We start from the raw sequence: 22,672 nt of genomic DNA, 5'->3' as shown, positions 1-22,672 counted from the left end.
TACATTACGAAACAGCTCATCTTCATCTCCAGCTCCATTTTTTCTCACAAAGATCCCCGATTTCAAGCAATATTGTGATGGCTATCTTTGTGATGGACAAGACATACTTGTTAGACATTCCAAACCGCTTCAGTTCAGGTTCTTTATGCAGGATGAGACACCCATGATGCAATATAGGGAACATGTAGGTGTATCAAGTTGGAGTGGAAGTATTCGCCTTTGGAAAACAGACACAGAAGGCAAGCCAATGTTACCACATGGAGATCCACCTCTAGTACCAATGGCGGAGTATGTCAAGGCCCACGAAGAAGTCATTTTGGGGCTAAAGAACTATATAAAATTTTGAAAAAATTTAGGAAATGGTTCAAGTATTCCACGATATTATAGACCCGTGATATATTATTGGAGTAAGGTAATTGAAGAGATTGGAAAAGCAATCATATCAGAGGGAGTCTTGTATGAAATGTTTTTGTCAAAAACTCAAGAATATTCTCACCTACAAAGCACTACAATGAATTTGCAACAAGGAGAAGAAATATTCTTAGGCCTTGAAGAGTTGAACGATCATTTTTGTGGGCCTCAACGAGATAGGCCAAGGGAAGATTTTGACCCTATGTCTGATGTGCACCAAGGTGACTTTCTTATGCTTGTTCTGAGTGACACGGAAATCTATCCAGTGTGGCTTGCAATGGCTTTATCTGACATTGATAATGAGCCTACATCACCAAACTACAGAAAACTCTTGATTCAATATTGGGCACCTTATGCGAGAAAAAGTGGGATGACAGATACTCAAGCTTACAGTAATTGTTGGAAGGGTTATTGGGCTGTCAACTATAAGGACCTACAAGTGTGGAAAACTGTAGATGCAATTGTTTGGTCCTAGAGACCCAACAAAGAAGGACCATTTTCTAGAATAAAGATTCCAGAAAGGCATGCTCTAAAAGACAAAGAAGGCCTCACTCGTGCACATCACCACACTTGGATCAAAGTTCAGATATGGTATCAAATGTGGAGTAGAATTATGTGGAGCTTCTATTGTGACTATACTAGTCAATTTGTAAACAAAATCTTTTTTGTATCTTCCTTTGTTTTATGTAATTCGTAATTATTATTCAAATCCATGTGTTGTACATCCTCTTGACTTTTGGTGTTTCAACACCACAATCCTATGAGATTTTCACTTTATTTACTAACCACACACCTCAATTTTTCCCACTTTAAGTGGAAAATTCCCAAATTACATGAATTTAGTCGATTTGGAGATTCCCATAATGTGAGATTTTTACCAAAATACCTAATATGGTCTTTATATTTCAATGTTGAAGAGGTAAGCATTGGGTATGTCAGCATCTACCCCCTCAGGTGCTTTGCCATTTGGTAACCTAGAGAGATGATTTTCTCTAGGGTGTGTTTTTCCTTTCTTAACCACCACTATAAAGTCAAACTATAGCAATATAATGAACCAACAAACAATTCTTCCCGTATTGCAAGGCTTGTTTACTAGATATAAGAGAGCTTGGTGGTCTGTAAAGAAGACAAATTTGTTAGCCAAAAGATACTTCCTGAACTTTTTAACATCTAAAAACATTTGCAAACCACTTGCACTCAAAGATGAAGGCATGAAAGGTTCTAAAATTAATCTCTAGTATCCTTTCAATAGTCCCAAAGGAATCGGCTTTGTCACCATCTATGTCAAAGTTGCCCATGCTGCCACGGTCTCAAGGCGCCAATGTTGGAGGAGAGACTCACACACCCATGAAGTGCATGCAAACACTACCTAGATCAACATAATGTCAATCGAGGACACAGATGACACGATAGGCACATGGAGGAAATCTCTTTAGCTTGTCAGGCTAAGACCATCCTACACATACAACACTCTGGAAGGCCAAATAAACCACAATCAAGAACCTCACTGCTCTCAACTACACCACCTAGCCACATACACACATACGGTAGGTAACTCACCTAATCATGTCAAATTCATATGAAACTTAAGGAACACCATCCCCTCACTAGGATACACCTGTCCCTAAGCTTCTACACTCAAAACCCTCACTCTAAACCCATCTGCGGAAAATGCGTAGGATGACAGAGCAAAATTTTGAAAGTGCCCGAAACTGAAATTTATGAGTACCTGTGCATAGCTTATGTCGCCACGATTCTATAGACTACTAGCACGCAGAAAAGAGACATCGTTTGGTACACTTACGGCCACAAATAGCTCGTAGATGCGTCAGCGTGTGTGCTTCGTCTCGCGTGGAATGCTTGGCATTGTCACGTAGCTCTCCTCGAGCCTACAACAATGGTGCAGTCGGATCTCCAATGTGTTGAGCGAGCCGGGCGTAGCTAGAGGATAAAGCTCACGCTCACTCTCTTTCTCTCTCACACACAGTAGACGGCAGCCCTAAAGTTTTGATTATGATAAAAAGTCTCCCCTTTACAAAATGACCTAGGTACCTTATATACTAAGGCTACCTTAGGTTCAACCAAAAATGCGGTTGAAAGGGTCAAATGGCTTTGTATTTACAATCTGGAAGTGCCATTGTACTCCGGCTTCTGAAACTAAAATAACTACTCATTACAAATGACGTTTATAGCCATATTCCGCAGCATTTCATAACTCGCAAAAGATAAGACTTTGGTACGAAACTTGAGTTATGTTGTGTTGTTGACCCAGCGGTCAACACAATGTTCATCTATCTTCTAGCATAACAAACTTGGAAATCCATTGTTCCATCTCTTGGTTGAGCCAAGATATAGCCTATCGCAAATGCTGAGGCATCAATGTGAACATGGAATATCTCTCAATCTGGGGCTTTAAGTACTAGTGTTGATATAATCGCATCTTTAAATTTCTTGAACAAAACTTTGCATTCCCTGATCCGATCAAAGACAACTATTAACCAATACAATGGTTGTGCAAGGACCGCATACATGTATATGAATCATCGATAGTACCCACAATGTCCCATGAAGGACTGTACCTGTTTGGCATTGGTCGGCCTTAGCATTCTACTATCACCCTGACCTTGTGAACATCCATAGATATACAATTCTCATATATAGTGTGTCCCAAGATTCTACCCTGTCTATCCATAAAAACACATGTTTCAAGGTTTAAGCAGATTCTATAAGCCCTACATTTCTTGAATACCTTTTTGAGATGCTCAATGTTTTCTGCCCTAAGGATAGAGTGAACACATAAGTCATCCAGGTAAATTTTCAAGAATATCCACAAGTATTCTATGAAGGCATGCATCATTAACCTTTGGAATGTGGCAAGGGAATTGGTTAAGCCAAAAGGAATTACTCTATAAGCCTAGATTCTCCATTTCGTGGTGAATGTTATTTTGTATTGATCTTTGACCACAATAGCCAGTTGATTGTATCCTGAGAATCCGTCTAGAAACGAGTGAGCTTGTTTACCAGCCACTCACTTGTGCACATGCTCTTTGATTGGTAGGGGATAATTATCCCTTATTAGTGCAGCATTCACCTTTTTAAGATTTACACATACACATAATTTTCCGTTTTTCTTGGGGACAACCACAATGGGTGACACCCAATCCGTGTGTTCAATCTCATAGATGAATTCCGCCTCCTTATACTCATTAAGCTCCTCTTTAATGTGTTTGGAAAAAGTATCATTATAGGTATAGGGACATTGTTTGCTAGGTTTTGTGTCAGGATTCAAGGGAATCATGTGTTGACATATCAATGGATCCACCCCCTTGAGGTCTTTATATGACCATGCAAAAACATCTCTATACTCCTTGAGGATTTGGATGAGTAGTTCTTCTTCTTCTGTGCTCAAATTTGTTGCTATGTAGACCGGTCTTTCATCCTCTCTAGGCTCTACTGGGTCTATTTGTTTTGCATTTTGTGGTCCATCATATGATTCGTTTCCTTTTTTCTCCCTTATTGGTTGTGTCATCACTATTTTCCTATCATGATTATCAAATTTTTGATAGTGGGAAGGGACCCCAAGGGATTCACCATGGAAAACTTACCACACCATGTAAGTGCAGGGGAGGGAGGTTTTTTTACAAGTTACATAGGTGTGTAAGTTAGGGACAGGCCCCCAATAATTTATCTCCCAAGCTTAAAATAAGGGAGGGGGTAGCATATTTGGGGGGGGGGGAGGAGTGAGAAAAGGGGAAAACGAGAGGAAGTTTTTGTGTTTCAAAATCATGGCTTCCCAAAAGAGTCTTCCCTTAAAATGGCTACAAAGATACGTGCACATTGCTTGCTTTGTGATGATTATAGTTTATTTGACGTTGAGGGATGAAAGCTATAAAGAGTTTGTATGGACGTAAATTTACACAGAGAATCTAATACAACTTTATAACCATGTTTTTTGAGTAATTTAGATGGGTCAAAATGGGACGAATAGCCAAAGTGCAGGCTGATCAGGCACATAGTTTGAAAGTCAAACTAAGATACATTGAAGGTACATCTAGTTATCAACAGAAGTGGTTCCTTAGTAAGTTGCAAGTCACTATGTTTTACACTCTTTGACTAGTTTTACTCATTTAGATCATGTGAAAACTAAATTTTATATATAAGATAGGGGTATAATAGCTTTCTTCATTGATTGTCATCCACAAGTCTCCAGCGCTAGTTTTCAAGCACTTCTATAAATTTTCATGCAAAACTATGCTCAAAACACAAGTTTTTCTTTTTCCGTTTTCAACACTCCGTCGTTTGTCTTTTTGGTACTAAGTGTTAGTCAAAACCCTAGTCTCAAGGTGTACTTAGGGTAAAACACGCCTTTTGAACACTCTGGTGCAGTCAGATTTGTCAACTTTGTTTTTTAGGTGCCTCTTGAGACATCATACATGTATGATGTCCAAGTTTGTAGAATTTCAATTTTTCTTCACAAAAATCTTGCACATGCCCTCTTATATGGACAACATCAAACCACTCATGAAAAAATGTCATCGAAAACCTGTTTTTTGCATTTTTACTCTCAAAATCAAACTTTTTGGTGATTTTAAATACAAACAAGAACTTCAGCCAATAAATCAGCGATGAATAACTCTAGATCAAAATCAGCATGTCCTACCTAAAACTACTCCTACACATCATAAGGGGTTTTTCATTTATGAGTAGAAAAACGCTTCACTGCCACACACGAACTAGCAAATGCTTTTATCACCTCACAAATCACTCAACCACCAACAACTACTCTAATCTACAACTTATACTACAAATCGTAAGTAAATCTATCTAGTCGCACCCTTGGCAAGACACACACTTCTTGGCTGTCCACTTGATCTCAAAATGCCCTCTTCCGGCCTTGTGTCCCCAGCAACGATGCCAATGTTGCGGGACCAAAGCACACCACCTATAAAGTACATGCAACACTATTTATATCAACATAATGTCAATTAAGGACACATATGACATGATAGGCGCACGGAGGCAATATCTATAGCTTGTCAGGCTAAGACCATCCCACACATACAACACTCTGAAAGGCCAACTAAACCAAAATCAAGAATCTCTCTACTCTCAACTACACACAAACGGAAGGAAACTCACCAAATCATACTAGAATCGTATGAAACTTGAAAACCACCATCCCCTCACTAGGATACACTTGTCCCAAAGCCTCTACACTCAAAATACTCACTCCAAACCCATCTGCAAAAAACGTGTATAAAGATGGAGTAGAATTTTGAAAGTGTCCGAAACTAAAATCTATGAGTACCTATGCATAGCTTATGTCACCAAAATTCTAATGACTTCTTGCACACAAAAAATAGACATTGTTTGATACACTTACGACCACAAAATCTAATAGATATGTTAACATTAGACTGGTAACCTAACAGGACATAAAAGCGTCCTTTCAGGGTTTTGGAAAAAAATTCCAAAACCATAGTAGATCCACTCATTTTGAAAAATCCTTTCATGAGCTTATAGTTCAAGGACTACTACATATGGAAAAAATGAGAAACTTGTAAGATTTCTCATCCCTTGGTCACTACAAGCCTCCAAAGTTGATGGACTAGTGCATTTTGCCCAAAACAACAATTTCTTACGGTTGATTGCATATAAATAAGAGTGGGGATTTTTGTAGGACATGAGATAAAATGCCCTATTAACTTCAATGGGTTGGTGATCAAAACATATGGTTGCTTTTACCTCACTAATTTGTTTTTGGACAAAAAAAAAGGTATAGAAAAGTTGCATTTTTGCCATTCTGCAGACCTATCATCAAAGTTTTTATAGTCACGCTCAATACAGATACTATATACATGTTTTCTTAGTTCCCTTTGGGCCTGTGGATTTGTGGATTCAAAAGGAGTCATGGAGTATGTTAAAAGGATAATGGATATGTTACTAAGTGGAACCTTGGGGGCAATGATAAAGTGCTAAATACAGCAAACATGAAAAAACTAGGTTTAGCATTATGACCTCTAGAAACCCATAGAAACTACTCAATATCTAGCCAAGTTTGTAGTTTATGATTAGATATGGTTACTACCTACAAAATACACACAATTGTCCTGAGAAAGTGGCAATATTGAGAAAAGTTATATTTGCTACTCTAAAATGTCTCGTATTCTTCAGCAAATCAAAAAACTCAACCATCATCATACACTATGCTATATAGCTTTTAGGTCCCCCAAAACTCAAGGAAGATTAGCTTTATGTTATACATTACACTTACAAAGTCAAAATTGAGTTTGGATATCAAGAAAGCCACCAAAAAAATCATAAAAGTGCTAATTTTGGTAAAAAAAAAAGGATTATGCAATTCTTGTAAGTTGGTCATAAGTTTCATTTTTTACACTTAGCTCTCCCTACAAGCATCAAAACATGTTGAGAACTATGAAGGCTTATCCTCTAGCAATCTAAATCTCACAAACATGAAGTTTAGAGTGGTATAGTTGCAAAAAATTGAAAAAAACCCAAAAACAGGACCAGTTTTTTCACACAATTTAGGTTCAAAAATGTTGTACAAGAGTAAGATTAATGGTGAAATCGATACTCCAAAAAAAATGTCAAGTTTTTTCAGCTCATAAGACAATTTTGTGGATATATAGCACCTAGAAATTCATTTTCATACTCTTCAAATAATTCAAGCAAAATGGTCACTTAAACGAACACAAAAGTGTCCAAGGACATAAAAGTGTCATGTTACCATTCTAGTGCTAACGTCGTTGTTGAGGGATATGTGTTCTCTCTGGCTGTGGCAGGTGTGAGAGAGAACAAGAAAAAAAGATGCAACTGAATCTGACAATCACCGTACCCTTCAATTAATCAAGTCAAGTTTTAAGTACAACTTAAACAGTAGCCAAGGCGAGTTGTTACCAGCGCCAACACTTGGATCAATTGGTATATAGGAGTTTAAGCTCCCTTTATAAATTAATCGGGCCGTTAAACATCGGGCTTATTAAAATGATTAATTAATTTCTTCAGGCTGATGATGTTGTCAAGAGTTTTTTGGAGCAAGGGATTGCGCATATGTAGATACACATGCATGGTGCATCAAATAAAGAATTGCCCATTTTCCAGAGCCAGGTGGTTACGTGGGGCCCACATGTGTACAGGTAGGACAGCATATACATAGTGCATCGATTTTCACTAATCACCAGTACTAGTGTGTTTTTTCTACAATAAGGAGGATTTGGTAGCGCTTAAAACTTCTCGAGGAAGCTATCCGCAGGCCGACGACATGAGGTAAACAGGTGCGTCAGATGGCATCTAGTGGCGTCAGGAGGTCGAACGGGGTCAATATTTGCATGTGGATAAGTACGGACACAACGTGGATGTTTTCTTCTGATAATTATGCAAAAAGGTCATCATGAGGACCATCTTTTGGGGCCACTTCACATGGTTGCGAGACGCATTATTGGAATAAGCTGAGTGTCAGGTGTGAGGATGATGCAAAAAGGTGACAACTATGCACTGCGAGGTCAGTTTTTGGCATGTTCGGGGTCCGTTTGAGGTCATCTAAAAGGCCAAGGGTGCCCAAATAATAAATCTAAGTGTGGGTATTGAAAAAACTGAGAGAAGACCAGAAACAGAGTGGAGAGAAGAGGAGGAACAGCCGCAATTGTGTTTTTTGCTCATTTTGGAGCCTGTTTTGGCCGTAAACTGCTCATTTGAGTACTTTGACATTGTAGACTGGGGTTTTGGGCCGTTCCAGACGCGATGGCACTGTCCATTTTTCCAAATTCCTAACTGTTTTTCTGTTTTTTTGGCTGTGTAAGTTTCTCCTATGAGCTAAGTTTCTGCTCCAGTTTGTGATTGTATCAGGCTTATTTTACCCATATTGTGTGAGTTGTTTTCCCCCTTGGTGTTGGCCCAAGCTCATTTGTATCTAAATATCAGAAGTTCTCCTCTTTAGAGATGAGTTTTTTTGGGTGTGTATGTGTGAGTGTCTCTTTGTGTGGAGTGGGTAAATGGGTAATCTCTCTCCTCTCACTCCATCGGTGTGTTCCCTGTCTCGGCTAGGTGGATTGTGCAAGCCGAGTGGTGCCCCATAGTGTGTGTGTGTGTGTGTATCTTCCCAAGAGTGTGTGTCGGGTCATTATAGAGGCGTTCTGTGTGTTTCCATCCTGCTCACATTCTTTTGGTGCCCCCACTGAGGATCTTCTTCCAGTACCTTCTGCTTCAAGCTTCAAGCTTCGAGATTCAAGACTACAGGTTACAGATTATAGCTTACAGGGACAGGTACATGTAGAGGTGATTCACACAGGTACATGTAGCTGGAGTACAGTGATATACTAGCAATGATGTCACTTGCAGTTGTTGTGGGTATGCATCACTCGGCGCCTGTTGGAGCGCATTGTCTGCTGGATTGTACGTTACTTGTGGAAACTGCCATTGTACGCCTTTGTGGAGCCATATTTGGTTTTATTTGGCAGTCCCAGCCATTTCTGAGACTTGGTCTGGAAGATAGTCATTTCTGAGACTTGACTATACGAGATTTTCAAGCCTTCGTGTGAGGTTTTATTGAGTTGGGGGATTCTCAAATGTGGAGATACTTTTGGTGATATAGGTAGCTGGAGCACCCTTTTCGTGACCTCACCATAGGCTATGTAGAAGTGATTCCTAATTGATGCTCGGGTTCTATTGTTGGCAGTTTATGCACACATCTACAGTCTATATTTTGGGTTCTTAGTGCTCTACTTCTGGGGAAACTCTGCCAAAATTTTTCCAAGTTGTGATGGCTGGTTTTTTTGTCTTTTAAGCCATTTATACTATTATGCTACTGAAATTATGGCAAAATCAAAGGATTAGTCAGGTGTGCTTTCTTGGGAGCTGCGTGGTTGACTTTAATGGATGATCAAAATGGCCCTCAATTCACTCCTTTTCATTTAACTCAGAGAATCCAGATAAATATTCATGTGTCCAGGAAGATTTTTTCCAGTAGCGCATAGTCTTTATGTTCGGGCCAAGAAGATTAAGAGAGATCCTTGAATGTCCTTTGCCTGTTGTAATTCCGCTCATTAACTATGAAAACTCATTTGATGTGCATGTGTTTCTCCTCATCTAAAGCTGAGCTCCATTGAATTTTCTGGGAATTGAGTCAGTCAAAAGTTTTGGGTTCTTGCAAGTGTGTTTGAAGGGGTTCTCAAAGCATCGTAACTTGGGTAGCCATGGATTTCTCTTATCCAGAGTTTCATGAAAGAAGTGATGAAGATGTGGAAGACTTTTTGGAAAAGATGGAGGTTGCTTGCATTAGCAACCAAATTCATGACCCGGCGCAGATGTTACGTCTTCTCCAAATCTATTTGAAGAGTGGTGCATGAGTTTGGTCCAAAGTATTTGAAGAGGAGTTGCGTGCAACGGATCCACCTGTAAGATTGAGCTGGGACAATCTAAGGCATGGATTGGAAGTGGAGTTTGTGAAGATAGAAGATCCTGACAAAGTGTGGCAAGAAGTACAGGATTTAGTGCAAAAGGAAGGTGAGCCAGTAGATGCATACATATGTAAGTTCTCATTGGCATGGGAGAGGATGTGCAAGGCCTTAGCACCACAGGTACCCCCGTCTGACATGATGAAGAAGGACAGGTTCATGGCGGGTCTTTGGGAGAATATACGTTGGAGAGTGGAGCTAAAGAAGCCTAGGACATATAAAGATGCACTAGAGGTAGCAAGGAACAAAGAGTGGAAGTTGAGGAAAATGAGCTAGTTAGGGGGGGAGTCTTTGCCCATGAGGTCTGAATTTCAGCCTATGGATTCTTTGCAAGGTCGGGTTCATCATGAACTAGTGGTTTCTGTTACTCCGCAAGTTATGTCAGCAGTGGTTACTACAGCAGTGCAAGATGATGGGCTAAGGCAAGACATGAGGCAAGTGGTAGATTTAATGAAGAATCTTAGCCTAAACATGCTAGGTCAAGTGGGAAATAATCGAGGTCAAGGGAGGTTTGCAAATCAGCCATGAGGTGAATAAAGACCCAGGAATGGTGTTGGACAAAGTAATGGTAGGTTCTGGAGGAAGATGCCCACATGTTATAATTGTGAAGAGTTGGGCCACATCAGCCCGCAATGTGATAAGCCACCAAGGATGGGGGGAGACATGTATCCATTGCCAAGACAGGTGTTAACTAGGTCAAATGATTATGGAATTGAAATTAAGGGAGAAGAAGGAACCAGTGGATTAACGCAGGAAGAAAAGGGAAAGACAAAAGTGCTAAGTGTAGTCACCTTGGAGAAGGCATCAAAGCTAGAGGATACATTAGTGATGCCTATTGGGAAGAGGACCACAGAGGACAAGGAAGGAAGAAGTGCTCGGGGTCCTAGTAAGAAGAAGGGAAAGAGTCATGGAGGCGAGGATGTCAAGGCCAAGAGGAAAAGGAGGGCTCGTCACAAGTTTCATGTTTCAGATTTTCCACTAGGGGATGGGCAATTAAGCTATAATTTGAAGGAGGATCTGACAAGCAGGAAGGCAGATGTTACTTTTGGGCAACTCATAGATATGGTGCCTAAGCTACAGAGACAATGGAAGAGGATGGTTAACCCAATGGAGAAAGAGCCAGAGAGAGCTTCAGTGAAGGTGTTGGCGATGGATGAGCTACCAGACATTTTCCCAATAGTAGATGTGTGGCACAAAAGAAAAAATATGGGACAAGGTTATGTTGATGGCGGAGCCCAAATATGTGTCATAACATACTCATGCATTGAAAAGATGGGTCTTACAGTGACTGGGGTGTCAGGCTTCCGGATCAGATTGGCAAACCATCAGAAAGTAAAATTTTTGGGTGTTGTAAAGAGATTAGAAGTGGAAGCATATGATGCAAAGGCAGTGGTTGATTTTCATGTGATGCCAGCGGGATTGGGAGCATATCCTATTATATTGGGCAGACCATGGTTACGTGCAGTGGGAGCTGTTCAAGATTGGAGACGTGGTACGATTAGCCTCTATGGAAAGACAGGTGCCAAGAAGCTATATAATATGGACACAAGGAAACGATTGGAGGAGATTTATGAAGATGAGGATGAGTCTAGTGATGAAGACTATTCCACGGTGACAGATGAGGACAGTGATAGCACTACCAACAGTGTTGATGTTGCATTTATTTTGATGGATAAAGAAATCCAGGAGTCTGGTTTAGTTGCATTTGCGAATGAAGTTGAAGATGAAAGTGAAGGGACTTATGAAGTGATTGAAGGGCTGATGCAAACCAAGGTTGAGTTGTCAAAGAAGCAGGAATTGATGACACAAATGATAAGTGGAGACCTCTCAGCTATGGAGAAGGATATATATTTGCACATGCAGGTCTATGCCAAAGTAATTGATGGTTTTCTTGATGCAAAGTTGATATATAGCATCTCTACAAGATTTCCTTGGGAACTAGGTGGAACCTTGATTAAGCTTTTGATGCGGGGAAGGCAAAGTGTTTTTGTGTGGGATCCAGGTGGAATGAATATCTCTTTTTGTTGTTGCTGAGCATGAATGCTCTAGCAGGCTAGGGGATGGGCAAATTATGTCAGGAGTTTTTTGGATCAAGGGATTGCGCATATGTACATACACATGCATGGTGCATCAAATAAAGAATTGCCCATTTTCCAGAGCCAGGTGGTTACGTGGGGCCCACATGTGTACAGGTAGGACAGCATGTACATAGTGCATCGATTTTCACTATCACCAGTACTAATGTGTTTTTTCTACAATAAGGAGGAGTTGGTAGCGCATGAAACTTCTCGAAGAAGCTATCCGCGGGCCGACGACAGGAGGTAAGCAGGTGCGTCAGATGGCATCTAGTGGCGTCAGGAGGTCGAACAGGGTCAATATTTGCACGTATATGAGTACGGACACAACATGGATGTTTTCTTGTGATAATTATGCAGAAAGGTCATCATGAGGACCATCTTTTGGGGCCACTTCACGTGGTTGTGAGACGCATTATTGGAAAAAGATGAGTGCCAGGTGTGCGGATGATGCAAAAAGGTGACAACTATGCACATTGAGGTCAGTTTTTGGCATGTTCGGGGTCCGTTTGAGGTCATTTAAATGGCCAAGGGTGCCCAAGGAATAAAGCTAAGTGTGGGTACTGAAAAAACTGAGAGAAGACCAGAAAAAGAGTGGAGAGAAGAGAAGGAACAGCCGCAACTGTGTTTTTTGCTCATTTTGGAGCCTGTTTTGGCTGTAAACTGTTCATTCGAGGTCGGATTTGAGCACCTTGACATTGTAGACTGGGGTTTTGGGCCGTTCCGGATGCGATGGCGCTGTCCATTTTTCCAAATTCCTCACTGTTTTTCTGTTGTTTTGGCTATGTAAGGTTCTCCTATGAGCGAAGCTTCTGCTCCAATTTGTGATTGTATCTGGCTTATTTTACCCATATTGTGTGAGTTGTTTGCCCCCTTCGTGTTGGCCCAAGCTCATTTGTATCTAAATATCAGAAGTTCTCCTCTTTAGAGATGAGTTTTTTTGCGTGTGTGTGTGTGAGTGTCTCTTTGTGTGGAGTGGGTAAATGGGTAATCTCTCTCCTCTCACTCCATCGGTGTGTTCCCTGTCTCGGCTAGGTGGATTGTGCAAGCCGAGTGGTGCCCCATAGTGTGTGTGTGTGTGTGTATCTTCCCAAGAGTGTGTGTCGGGTCATTATAGAGGCGTTCTGTGTGTTTCCATCCCGCTCACAACGTTGATGCTAATTCTCTCTTTTCATTTTATCAGCTTCAACTGCCCCGTGGATTTTGCAAGCTTCAATTATGCTTTCCCGGTCGAGCTCCGACTCGTTACCTTGCCAAGCTCCAACTCCCTTTTATGCCTTTGCCAAGCCACTTCAATCTTCCTTTCTTGAGTACCTTCTTTTTCTCGAAACCTTTGGTCTTAGTTGAATATTGAGAGAAAGAGTCTTCTTGCCTGTGCACGAGAACAAGTCCTTTTTCTTATCCGAGAACGAGAGAGAGAGAGAGAGAGAGAGAGAGAGAGAGAGAGAGAGTGAGTGTTAGAGAGAGAACTCCCTTTGATTATGCACGAGAGCTTGTTCTCTCTTCTTCTCGTAACCCCTTCGTTTTGCTAGGCCGAGGATGAGAAGAGAGAGAGAGAGAGAGAGAGAGAGAGAGAGAGAGAGAGAGAACCTTCGCTTTGCCTCCCCTTCTCGAGAGAGAGACTGCTTGCTTTGCTTTGTTCTCGTTTTGCAAGCCGAAGACGAGAGCGAAAGCGAACTTGCCCTTCAAAGCCCTTGTTTCTTCTTTTCTTTCTCTCCTTCTCTTCTCCTTCTTTTCTTTCTTTCTTCTTCTTCTCTTCCCTTCTTTCGTCTTTTCTTTCTTTCTTCTCCTCCTTTTCTTTCTTCTTCTTCCTCTTCTTCCCTAACCTTGCATGGCTTTTCCCCTTCTTGCTCATATAAAAAAAACCCTATTAAAGCTTTCTTTTGAAGACGCCGTCGTTGCCCTCTCTCTTTTTCCCCCTCCACGCTTTAAAAAAACCTATTTTGACTTGGGCGGCATTCCCACCTTCTTGAGCGGCCACTATCTTGGACGACCGGCTATCGATTCTATTGGGTGGCCTAACCACTTGTAAGGGCACCACATTTGGTATACATATCAGCCAACCACATTCAATGGCACCACATTGGGTATGCACACAGACCAAATCATTGCCTCATACAAATTTGATTTTTAGTAGCCTCGGCTGACAATATCATCGCGAATTTTGTTGCCCATTTCCGTGTTGCGGACATTTCCACAGGCCGTTAAGATGCAAGTATAAGGCCTTCCCTTCACATTCATCTAAAAGAATCAAAAGCATCCGTGTCGTAGCTAGGTTGGACATACTCTACAATCAATGCTCACATATCAACCACATTAATGTTTAAGCACCACATTACGCCTGGACCTAGTACCAGGTCATCCAAAATTCTCCTGTCATTGTCCTATGTGGCATTTTTGTTGACTAATCTAGTGCCGAGCTCAATTATTTCATACCAAGCATTCCTTTCTTGAAGCTCAAAATTCCCACATGGCACACCGACCGAGCGGACTGAACTGGTATGAAACCGGCCCCTGATGAATCTTTATCGGCCAATATCTTGATCAAGACTCCAATCACTAATCTAAAAAGACCGACGCGCTCCACAGAATGAGCACTTCAGGCCCGTGCATTCATTTCAATTTTGTCACCTCACCTGCAATTGCCCAACCCGATATAGATCTGCAATCGGCTTAAACTGCAAACTGCCATAACTTCTTCCTCGTGTAGTTCCAATCGACGAGTCGTAAAGACAGACCGGTAGAGCACTCCAAGCACTGTAGTTCTTGATCATAATATCCCATCTATGCTCACTTCAAGCATAGTCCTTTTTAGCATCATTAAGGCATTAGTTGGCCCTTTAAAGCCGCATCTGCATACAATAATCATTAAGCTTGGCCTGTTAACAAGCCTTGATCACTACGCAATAAATGTGTAGGCTTCAAAGTAGCTTAGCTTGCATTTCTCTGCTCTTTTTCTCTTCATGGCATCGGAGCTGCACGACATCCACCCCCTCTGAACCTGCACATCCTCCGGTCTATGCCAAATGCACTTCAATTTGCATCTGCTATAGGTACCTTAAGCTCTTTTCCATCATCAGATTCACGTAACTGATAAACGTATGAAAAATAATATAAGGCTAATACCCTATCATCAATGTTCTAGCATAACCATTAGATAGCTGCCCCCATCAGAAATCTTTGAACCGTATCTGCCGTATCTTCAAAGCATTCAATTACAAAAAACCTGTTTGGTGAACCCCACCAGACTCAAGTGCTCTAGTTAATGATGGACACGGATTGACCATTAAGATCTCTTAAGGGAACCATGTCAAGCTCAAGTATGTCTTACTGTGTCTGCACACGGAATGGTCGTCAAGTCCTTTACTTCAAGTTATGGTAGCATAACCAACTCAAAAGATGTGAAGATACTTCATCAATTGTCCAAAGAAGTCAACTGGAAGCTAGCCATGTAAGCTTATTGAATGCATAACCAAAAACTTTCCTGACTTAGCATAATCTAGAAACCAAACCTTGTACCATGCAACCTGCTACAACATATAACTGACACTGTTCAAATCTGCAACTTTGCACTTCAATAGCCCCCCGGGATCAAACAGGAAACCAATCATTGTCCCCACTGTGAGCATTCCTTTAAAAAAAATTGCACCATCCTCCAGGATCATAGGGAAAATACAGGAATTTCCAATCATTACAACATAAACATATATTAACCCATAAATCTTCACACAAACCGCCTGGATCATATGGCATATAAGTCAATTGCCTAGGACCATGCATATATCTGTTGCCTCCTAGGTCAAAAGGTAGCTCAAAATCCCCTACATTATGGGGTAAAATCAAATCCCATATAGCATCAGGTAGCACCAGATACTGCCATATCCCCTGTGCAACTGGCTCATCCAATTGTCAATCATCAATCACAGGTAAAAGCATTGGCAGTGCACCTTCACTCTCACTGGTATTGAAATTCCGATCATGCATATCTGAATACATCAAGTCTCTGGTAAAATCCTCTTCATTAGGCTCAAAAGATGCATTAGAAAACAATTCTCTATCTCGTAGAGGCTCAAAATCAAGTAGTCCATCATCTAACAACTGTATAAGTTCATCATCTACTGAATCTGAACAAACTGGCTCATGCATGAATTTGGATTGATTGATATCCTTAGCATCTGTGTTTGAGAACCCTTCCAAAGCTTTGTCCAGTAAGCACATAAGATCTAGGTCCACCACTAGAGAAGGTTCCTCCATCTTGCACATCTCAGGTTGCTACAGTAAACCAAGATTCCCACATATGACATGCATACTAAATGTATCTGTAGTAAACTGCTCTTCAATTATTTCACCCTCATCCAAATATCTTTGCACTTCTGTAGCACAAAGCTCAGCATGCACATTGAAAATTTCATCTACTACCCTGTCTGTATCATCAGCACAATGAAACCAATTATCTTCAACATCAAAAGATTGCACTTCACTACGCAGCCCCTCTGAATCAGCATCATCAAGTTCATGATCATTCTACCAATAGTGTGAGCCTTGTGTCACAAATTCTTGATAGAGAAGAAGTTTGCTCCCTCTCTAAATCACCATCATCTAATTCAGGATCAGTCTGCCAGATCGGTAGCTCTAGGTCATAGAAGCATGTCAAAGGAGTCTGCACCCTCTCTGAATCATCATAATCACGTTTAAGATCAGTTTTCCAATTTGATAGATGTGCTTCACAAAAACTTGTCAATGAAGGAGTCTGCACCCCCTCTGAATCAAGCACATACTCTTGATTAGCCAAGTTCTCAAAATCTGGTACATCCAAATTCGGTAAATATGGAATACATAAATCCATGGTCTTGCTGCCCTCAACAATAGTCATACTTTGACCTATGACATTAGTACCATTAATCAAGTCTTTGGCAAAACCTGTACCAGTATCTTCAATCACCTCTATGGTAGAATCTGTACAGAAACATTTTTCTCTAATTCTGGTTCAGTAGCAAAATTATCAGTTGTAACTGAATCTTCCTGCATGTCTATTGTTTCTGGGTCACCGCGACGGACGTCCAGAGCATAGCCTTCAGGCATCAACATAAATATCAATACCAGGGAAGTGACTCCGATGAGGCATGGAAACTCACTAGGATGTCAATCCTAATGAAGTGAACTCGAAGAGATGCAACTACTAACTCTACAAGCAAATCAAACGCACTAAAGCCAAGTAATCTGCTATGTCCTTCTACACAGCTCTACACTCATCATGCATGCAAATCATATCAGATTTGCATGAAACTTAAAGGGAAGCTACAGGGGACTATCAGGAGCATATCCTATCACTGTCACAGCATTCTGGATGGGTACATGGATCGTGATTGTTCGTCCCAAAGTACGCAAAAACAATAAACGAATGATCCTAAAGGGCCATTTTTGGGTCCCTAAAGCCTCTCCTAGGGTCAAAACAACATAAAATACGCATAAAATACGCATATAAACACTCAACACAGCGATTTAAGGCCACAACGGTTGCGTTTGATACCTACACCGAATCTTGAATGCTTACACTTGAATGAAAGAGCAGAGTAAGAAGAACACAATGCAATAAACAAAATTGAATTTGGATTACCGTAGCCACAATAGCGATGATTACAAGTTGGAGCCAAGAGGTCGCTCCGTGTGCGTACAAGAATAGTCACTTATCTTCAAAAAATAATCTCCCTTTCACACTAACCTTAGTGTATTATATACCTAGGGCTTTCTAAAGTGGCCGACGGCCAACTTCTCATAGACCTTTACATACATCATTGGAAAAATTACATCTTTAACTTAGACTTGACATAGACGATTGTCATTAGGCTTTTACAGGGTTTGATGTATTAAACATCAAAAAAATAATGTGACCACATCAAAACTTTGGCTGGGTGACCCAACGGACGCCTTGGCTAGGTGGAAACTTGTATGTTGTGATCACCTCCAAACACTCCCCCCTTCTTAGCTCGTGTCGTCCCTTGACACAACCATTTGTAGTCTAGTCTTCTTGTTGATGAGACTCCCCCCTTCCTTGATTGAATTATATCTGGCATGTTTTGCTTGTTCAAATGGGGTGCCCATTTGCCTTTGATTGATCAACATGTATTCTTTGTGATTTGGATGTTGTGGACGAGGCATTTGTGCATGTTGTTGCACATCCTGCTTTACCTTTCCATTTGTGCAGTTGGTCGATGATCCCTGCTTCTTTGGATACTTTGCCTCCTGGTGCAGTTGAATTTTTATTGGAGCTCGTATCTCAAAATGTTTGAGACTTTAACATGTGTGCACTAGCATCTCCAATTTGATTTTTTTTGCCACTTTGTTAATAGAGCTTTGTTGGTATCTTTGAAGATAAGAGCTGCTCTTGTCAAAGCGTAGTTGAGAACAATGTGGCCCCACTTTATCTCTTTGAAGATCGTGTAACCAATTCTTTATTGGTTTCATTTGATGGAAGGAATATATACAATAGAATAGTGATGGGTGTTTCTAAATTAGGGTCTAGAACCTGAATGAGCAAAGGTAAAAACCGAATGGGAAAAAATACCTCTGGTATACGCTCTTATTGGGGTTGAACACTTGGAAGTTGAGTACCTGTTCATGCAAGGTGAGTTCTTGGGAGAAATAAAGTAAGAGTGCGTAATGCAAGTGCGAATTATGGGACACTCTATATGCACACAAGAGTTCTTTCAAGAAAATCATGTGGTGTGAACAATGAGTTGTTGGGTGCTTCAAGGAACAAATGTAGCACATGTGATATCCAAAGACATCTCAATAGCTTCCACATTTCCAAGAAGGGTTTTTGATGTTGAAGCTTCTCCACTCATTACTCACTATGCATAGTGCGCGAGTGTCTTTTGGACTCTCTTCTTCACTTTACCAAACTTAAAATACATAGACTTGGACTCTTATGCTCACCTGTACCAACATGAGCGACACAACATAAATATGCTCAACTCCTCCACCTTGAGCAATACCTAGAATAGCTAAGACTTTTAGACCACAGAGAATATTACTTGAAGCTTTGGGACTAATGCCTTGCTCATTTAGTGGCTCAGCTATCCGACTCTTGACGTTTATGCCATGTATTTTTAATGGCGACTTGGACTTACCTGTTCATGGCCTGAAACCCAATGCCATAAGTTATTGAGATTAAGGCCTCTATCATTGCTTTGGTCTTTGCATGACACCATCTTTTCAAGTAAGTTGGCATACTTTGACTCCTCTAGCTTCTTTTGTTGCATGGGATGTTCCGTAAGGAGGCCGCATTGTTATACCTTTACTTTTTCTTCTTTGTGAGGAGCCTGAGTTTTCAACAGTGGTTTTGGGACCAACTCTGTTCTTGCTTCATGAGTTGCTCCCTTGACTTGATGGACACTAGGATTTTGTATCCATACTTGGCTATTACCATTGTAAAAGCCTTGCTTTTGTAGTAGAAGACGAGGGATCCATTTTGAGGTTGTTTCTCCCTTGGTTGTGCTTAGTCTCCATTGGCTCTTTGTTGTTGTTGATTGTCTTTGTGTGGGGTCTTTTTCTACTTTGTTGGTCTTAGTGGCTCTAGGTTGAGCAACTACTTTGGGTAACCATATTTGGGTGTTACCTTCATAGAATCCTTGTGCTTCAAGTACCTTGACGGGAACCATTCTATTCTTTGTCTTCATTTGGCCTTGTTGGGTAGCTTGATAAATCTCTGACTTTGGTACCTATATTTGTTGTATTGTTTACCTTGATTATCTAAGATCGATTTGGAGAAATAAGCAAGGAGAGTAGTGCCACTTGGATTCCTTTGATTGGATGGAAAATCGATGGTGTAAACAGAAAGTGGTAAAAGCAATTGTTTAAAAGAAGCGCATGAAATGCGTCCCGTCGACTCCGCAGAGATAGTCAGAGAGAGAGAGAGAGAGAGAGAGAGAGAGAGAGAGAGAGAGAGAGAGAGAGGAGAGAGAGAGAGAGAGAGAGAGAGAGAGAGAGAGATCAGAGAAGCAATTGGCGCAGACACGGCTCCGCATGCATTCCTTGCTCCACACACATCCGTTTTCTCTTGCAAGATCGCCAAGCAAGCAGCAATAAAGGCTACACAAGCAAAAATAAAGAGTGACAGAATGAGTCTTTCTTTGTGAGCTCACTTAAAGATTGTGTTAAGGAGAAGGTTTTGTACAAGGCTACTGCATTCATGTTGATATTTGCGGTAGTGGGTTACTTGAAAAGAACATGTTGGGAAAAATGTTCGTCAGTATGTATGTCAAGCACCGCACAGCAAATCTTTGACGAGGTTACTGTGCGGGATGTCATCTTGTGGAACGCATTGATTGCAAGATATGCCCAACCAAGACAGGGCTAGGAAGTTGTGGGTTGTTTTCACATGATGATTAATGAGGGCCTGTCTCAAAACGCAATCACCTACACGTGCGTCTGAAAGGCATGCGCATTGTTGTATGCCAAATGTGGTACACTTCAGAAAGCACAAAAAGTGCTTGAGGAGCTTTTTATCCGGAATTTTTTCTCTTGGAGTGCATTGATAGTTGGATGCGTGTAACAGGAGCAATCCAAAAAGCTCAAGACTATTTTAAGTGGATGTAAAGCAAGGGCCTCTCCCTAGATTCAATCACATATAACGCATGCATCTTGACCTTCTGTACCAAGGCACTAGGATTCATGCTGATATTCGCGATAGTGGGTAACTTGAAAAGAATGCATACTTGGAAAAATGTTGGTTAGTATGTATGTCAAGTGTTGTCAGTGTGCAACAAATCTTCGATGAGCTTAATGGTCTTGTGGAACACACTGATTGCAGGATATGGTCAACAGAGATGCAATCACCTATGCATGCATCTTGAAGGCATGTGGCTCTACCCAATATGTTGATATGGGCTTAGATATTTTCTCAGATATTGTCAGCCAAGGGCTGTTGCAAAAATTGTCGTTCTTGGCAATGCCTTGCTCCACACACATCCATTTTCTCTTGCAACACCTCCAAGCAAGTAGGAATAAAGGCTAGACAAGCAAAAATGGAGAGCAAGAGAATGAGTCTTTCTTTTGTGAGTTTACTCAAAGACTGTGCTAACGAGAAGGGTTTGTACCGAGGCAGTAGTATTCATGCTGATATTGCGATATTGGGTTACTTGAAAAGAATGCATACTTGGGGAAAATGTTGGTCAGTAAGTATGTCAAGTGTGGTGCACCTATCAACTCTTTGACAAGGTTACAGTGCGGGATGTCATCTTGTGGAACACTGATTGCAGGATATGCCCAGACAGGGCTAGGAAGCTGTGGGTTGTTTTTAGCTGGTGCATAGCGAGGGCCTATCTCCAGAAGCAATCACCTATGCGTGCATCTTAAAGGCATGCGCATTGTGGCTCTACACAAAATGCTAATATAGACACAAAAATTCACGATGATATTGTTAATCTAAGGTTGCTGAAAAGAGATGTCGTGCCAATCTATTTTCAGCAGATGCAAAGCGAGGGCCTCTCTCCAAATGCAATCACCTACTATGATGATTCATGTGTCTCTATGCAAGATGATGATGCGAAGTGAGGGCCTCCACCCATATGCATCTTGAAGGCATGTGAATCTACGCAAGATGTTGATATGGGCTTAAAAATTTACTCTGATATTATTACTGAGGGGTTGTTGCAAAAGATTGTTGTGCTTGGCAATGCCTTGGTCGATATGTATGCCAAATGTGGTGCACTATGTAAAGCACAAAACGTTCTTGAGGACCTTTTGCCCAGAATGTCGTCTCTTGGAGTGCATTGGTTGCGGGATATGCACAACAGAAGCAGGGCCAGAGTGCTCCAGGCTGATTTCAGCGGCGGATGCAAAGCGAGGACTTCTCTCCAGGTGAAATCATATATGCGTGCATCTTGAAGGCATGTGGCTCTATGCAAGATACTGGTATAGGCATAAAAATTCTTGCTAATATTGTTAGTCAGGGGCTGTTGAAAAAGGGTATCGTGCTTGACAATGCCTCGGTTAACATGATTGCTAAATGTGGTGCCCTTAAGAGAGCACAAAAAGTGTTGGAGGAGCTTTCTGTTCGGAGTGTGGACTCATGCACTGATTGAAGGATTTACCGCAGAGGGGTAGGGCCAAAAAGCTATAGTCAGTTTTCAGCAGATGCGAACCAGATGCATTGACTTTTAAAAGCATGTGACTCTATGCAAGATGCTGATATAGACACAAAAATTCACGATGATATTGTTAATCTAAGGTTGCTGAAAAGAGATGTCATGCCAATCTGTTTTCAGCAGATGCGCAGCGAGGGCCTCTCTCCAGATGCAATCACCTACGTATGATGATTCATGTGTCTCTACGCAAGATGTTGATGCGAAGCGAGGGCCCCCGTCCATATGCATCTTGAAGGCATGTGACTCTACGCAAGATGTGATATGGGCTTAAAAATTTACTCTGATCTTATTATTGAGGAGTTGTTGCAAAAGATTGTTGTGCTTGGCAATGCCTTGGTTGATATGTATGCCAAATGTGGTGCGCTATGTAAAGCACAAAAAGTTCTTGAGGACCTTCTGTCTAGAATGTCCTCTCTTGGAGTGCATTGGTTGCGGGATATGCACAACAAAAGTAGGGCCAGAGAGCTCCAGGCTGATTTCCTTGGCGGATGCAAAGCGAGGACTTCTCTCCAAGTGAAATCATATATGCGTGCATCTTGAAGGCATGTGGCTCTATGCAAGATAC

Source organism: Adiantum capillus-veneris, chromosome 29, assembly GCF_014529385.1.
Source record: "Adiantum capillus-veneris isolate H3 chromosome 29, ASM1452938v2, whole genome shotgun sequence".
Classification (NCBI taxonomy): Eukaryota; Viridiplantae; Streptophyta; class Polypodiopsida; order Polypodiales; family Pteridaceae; genus Adiantum; species Adiantum capillus-veneris.
The sequence above is the reverse complement of the archived record's forward strand: the minus strand, read 5'-3'. Positions refer to the sequence as shown.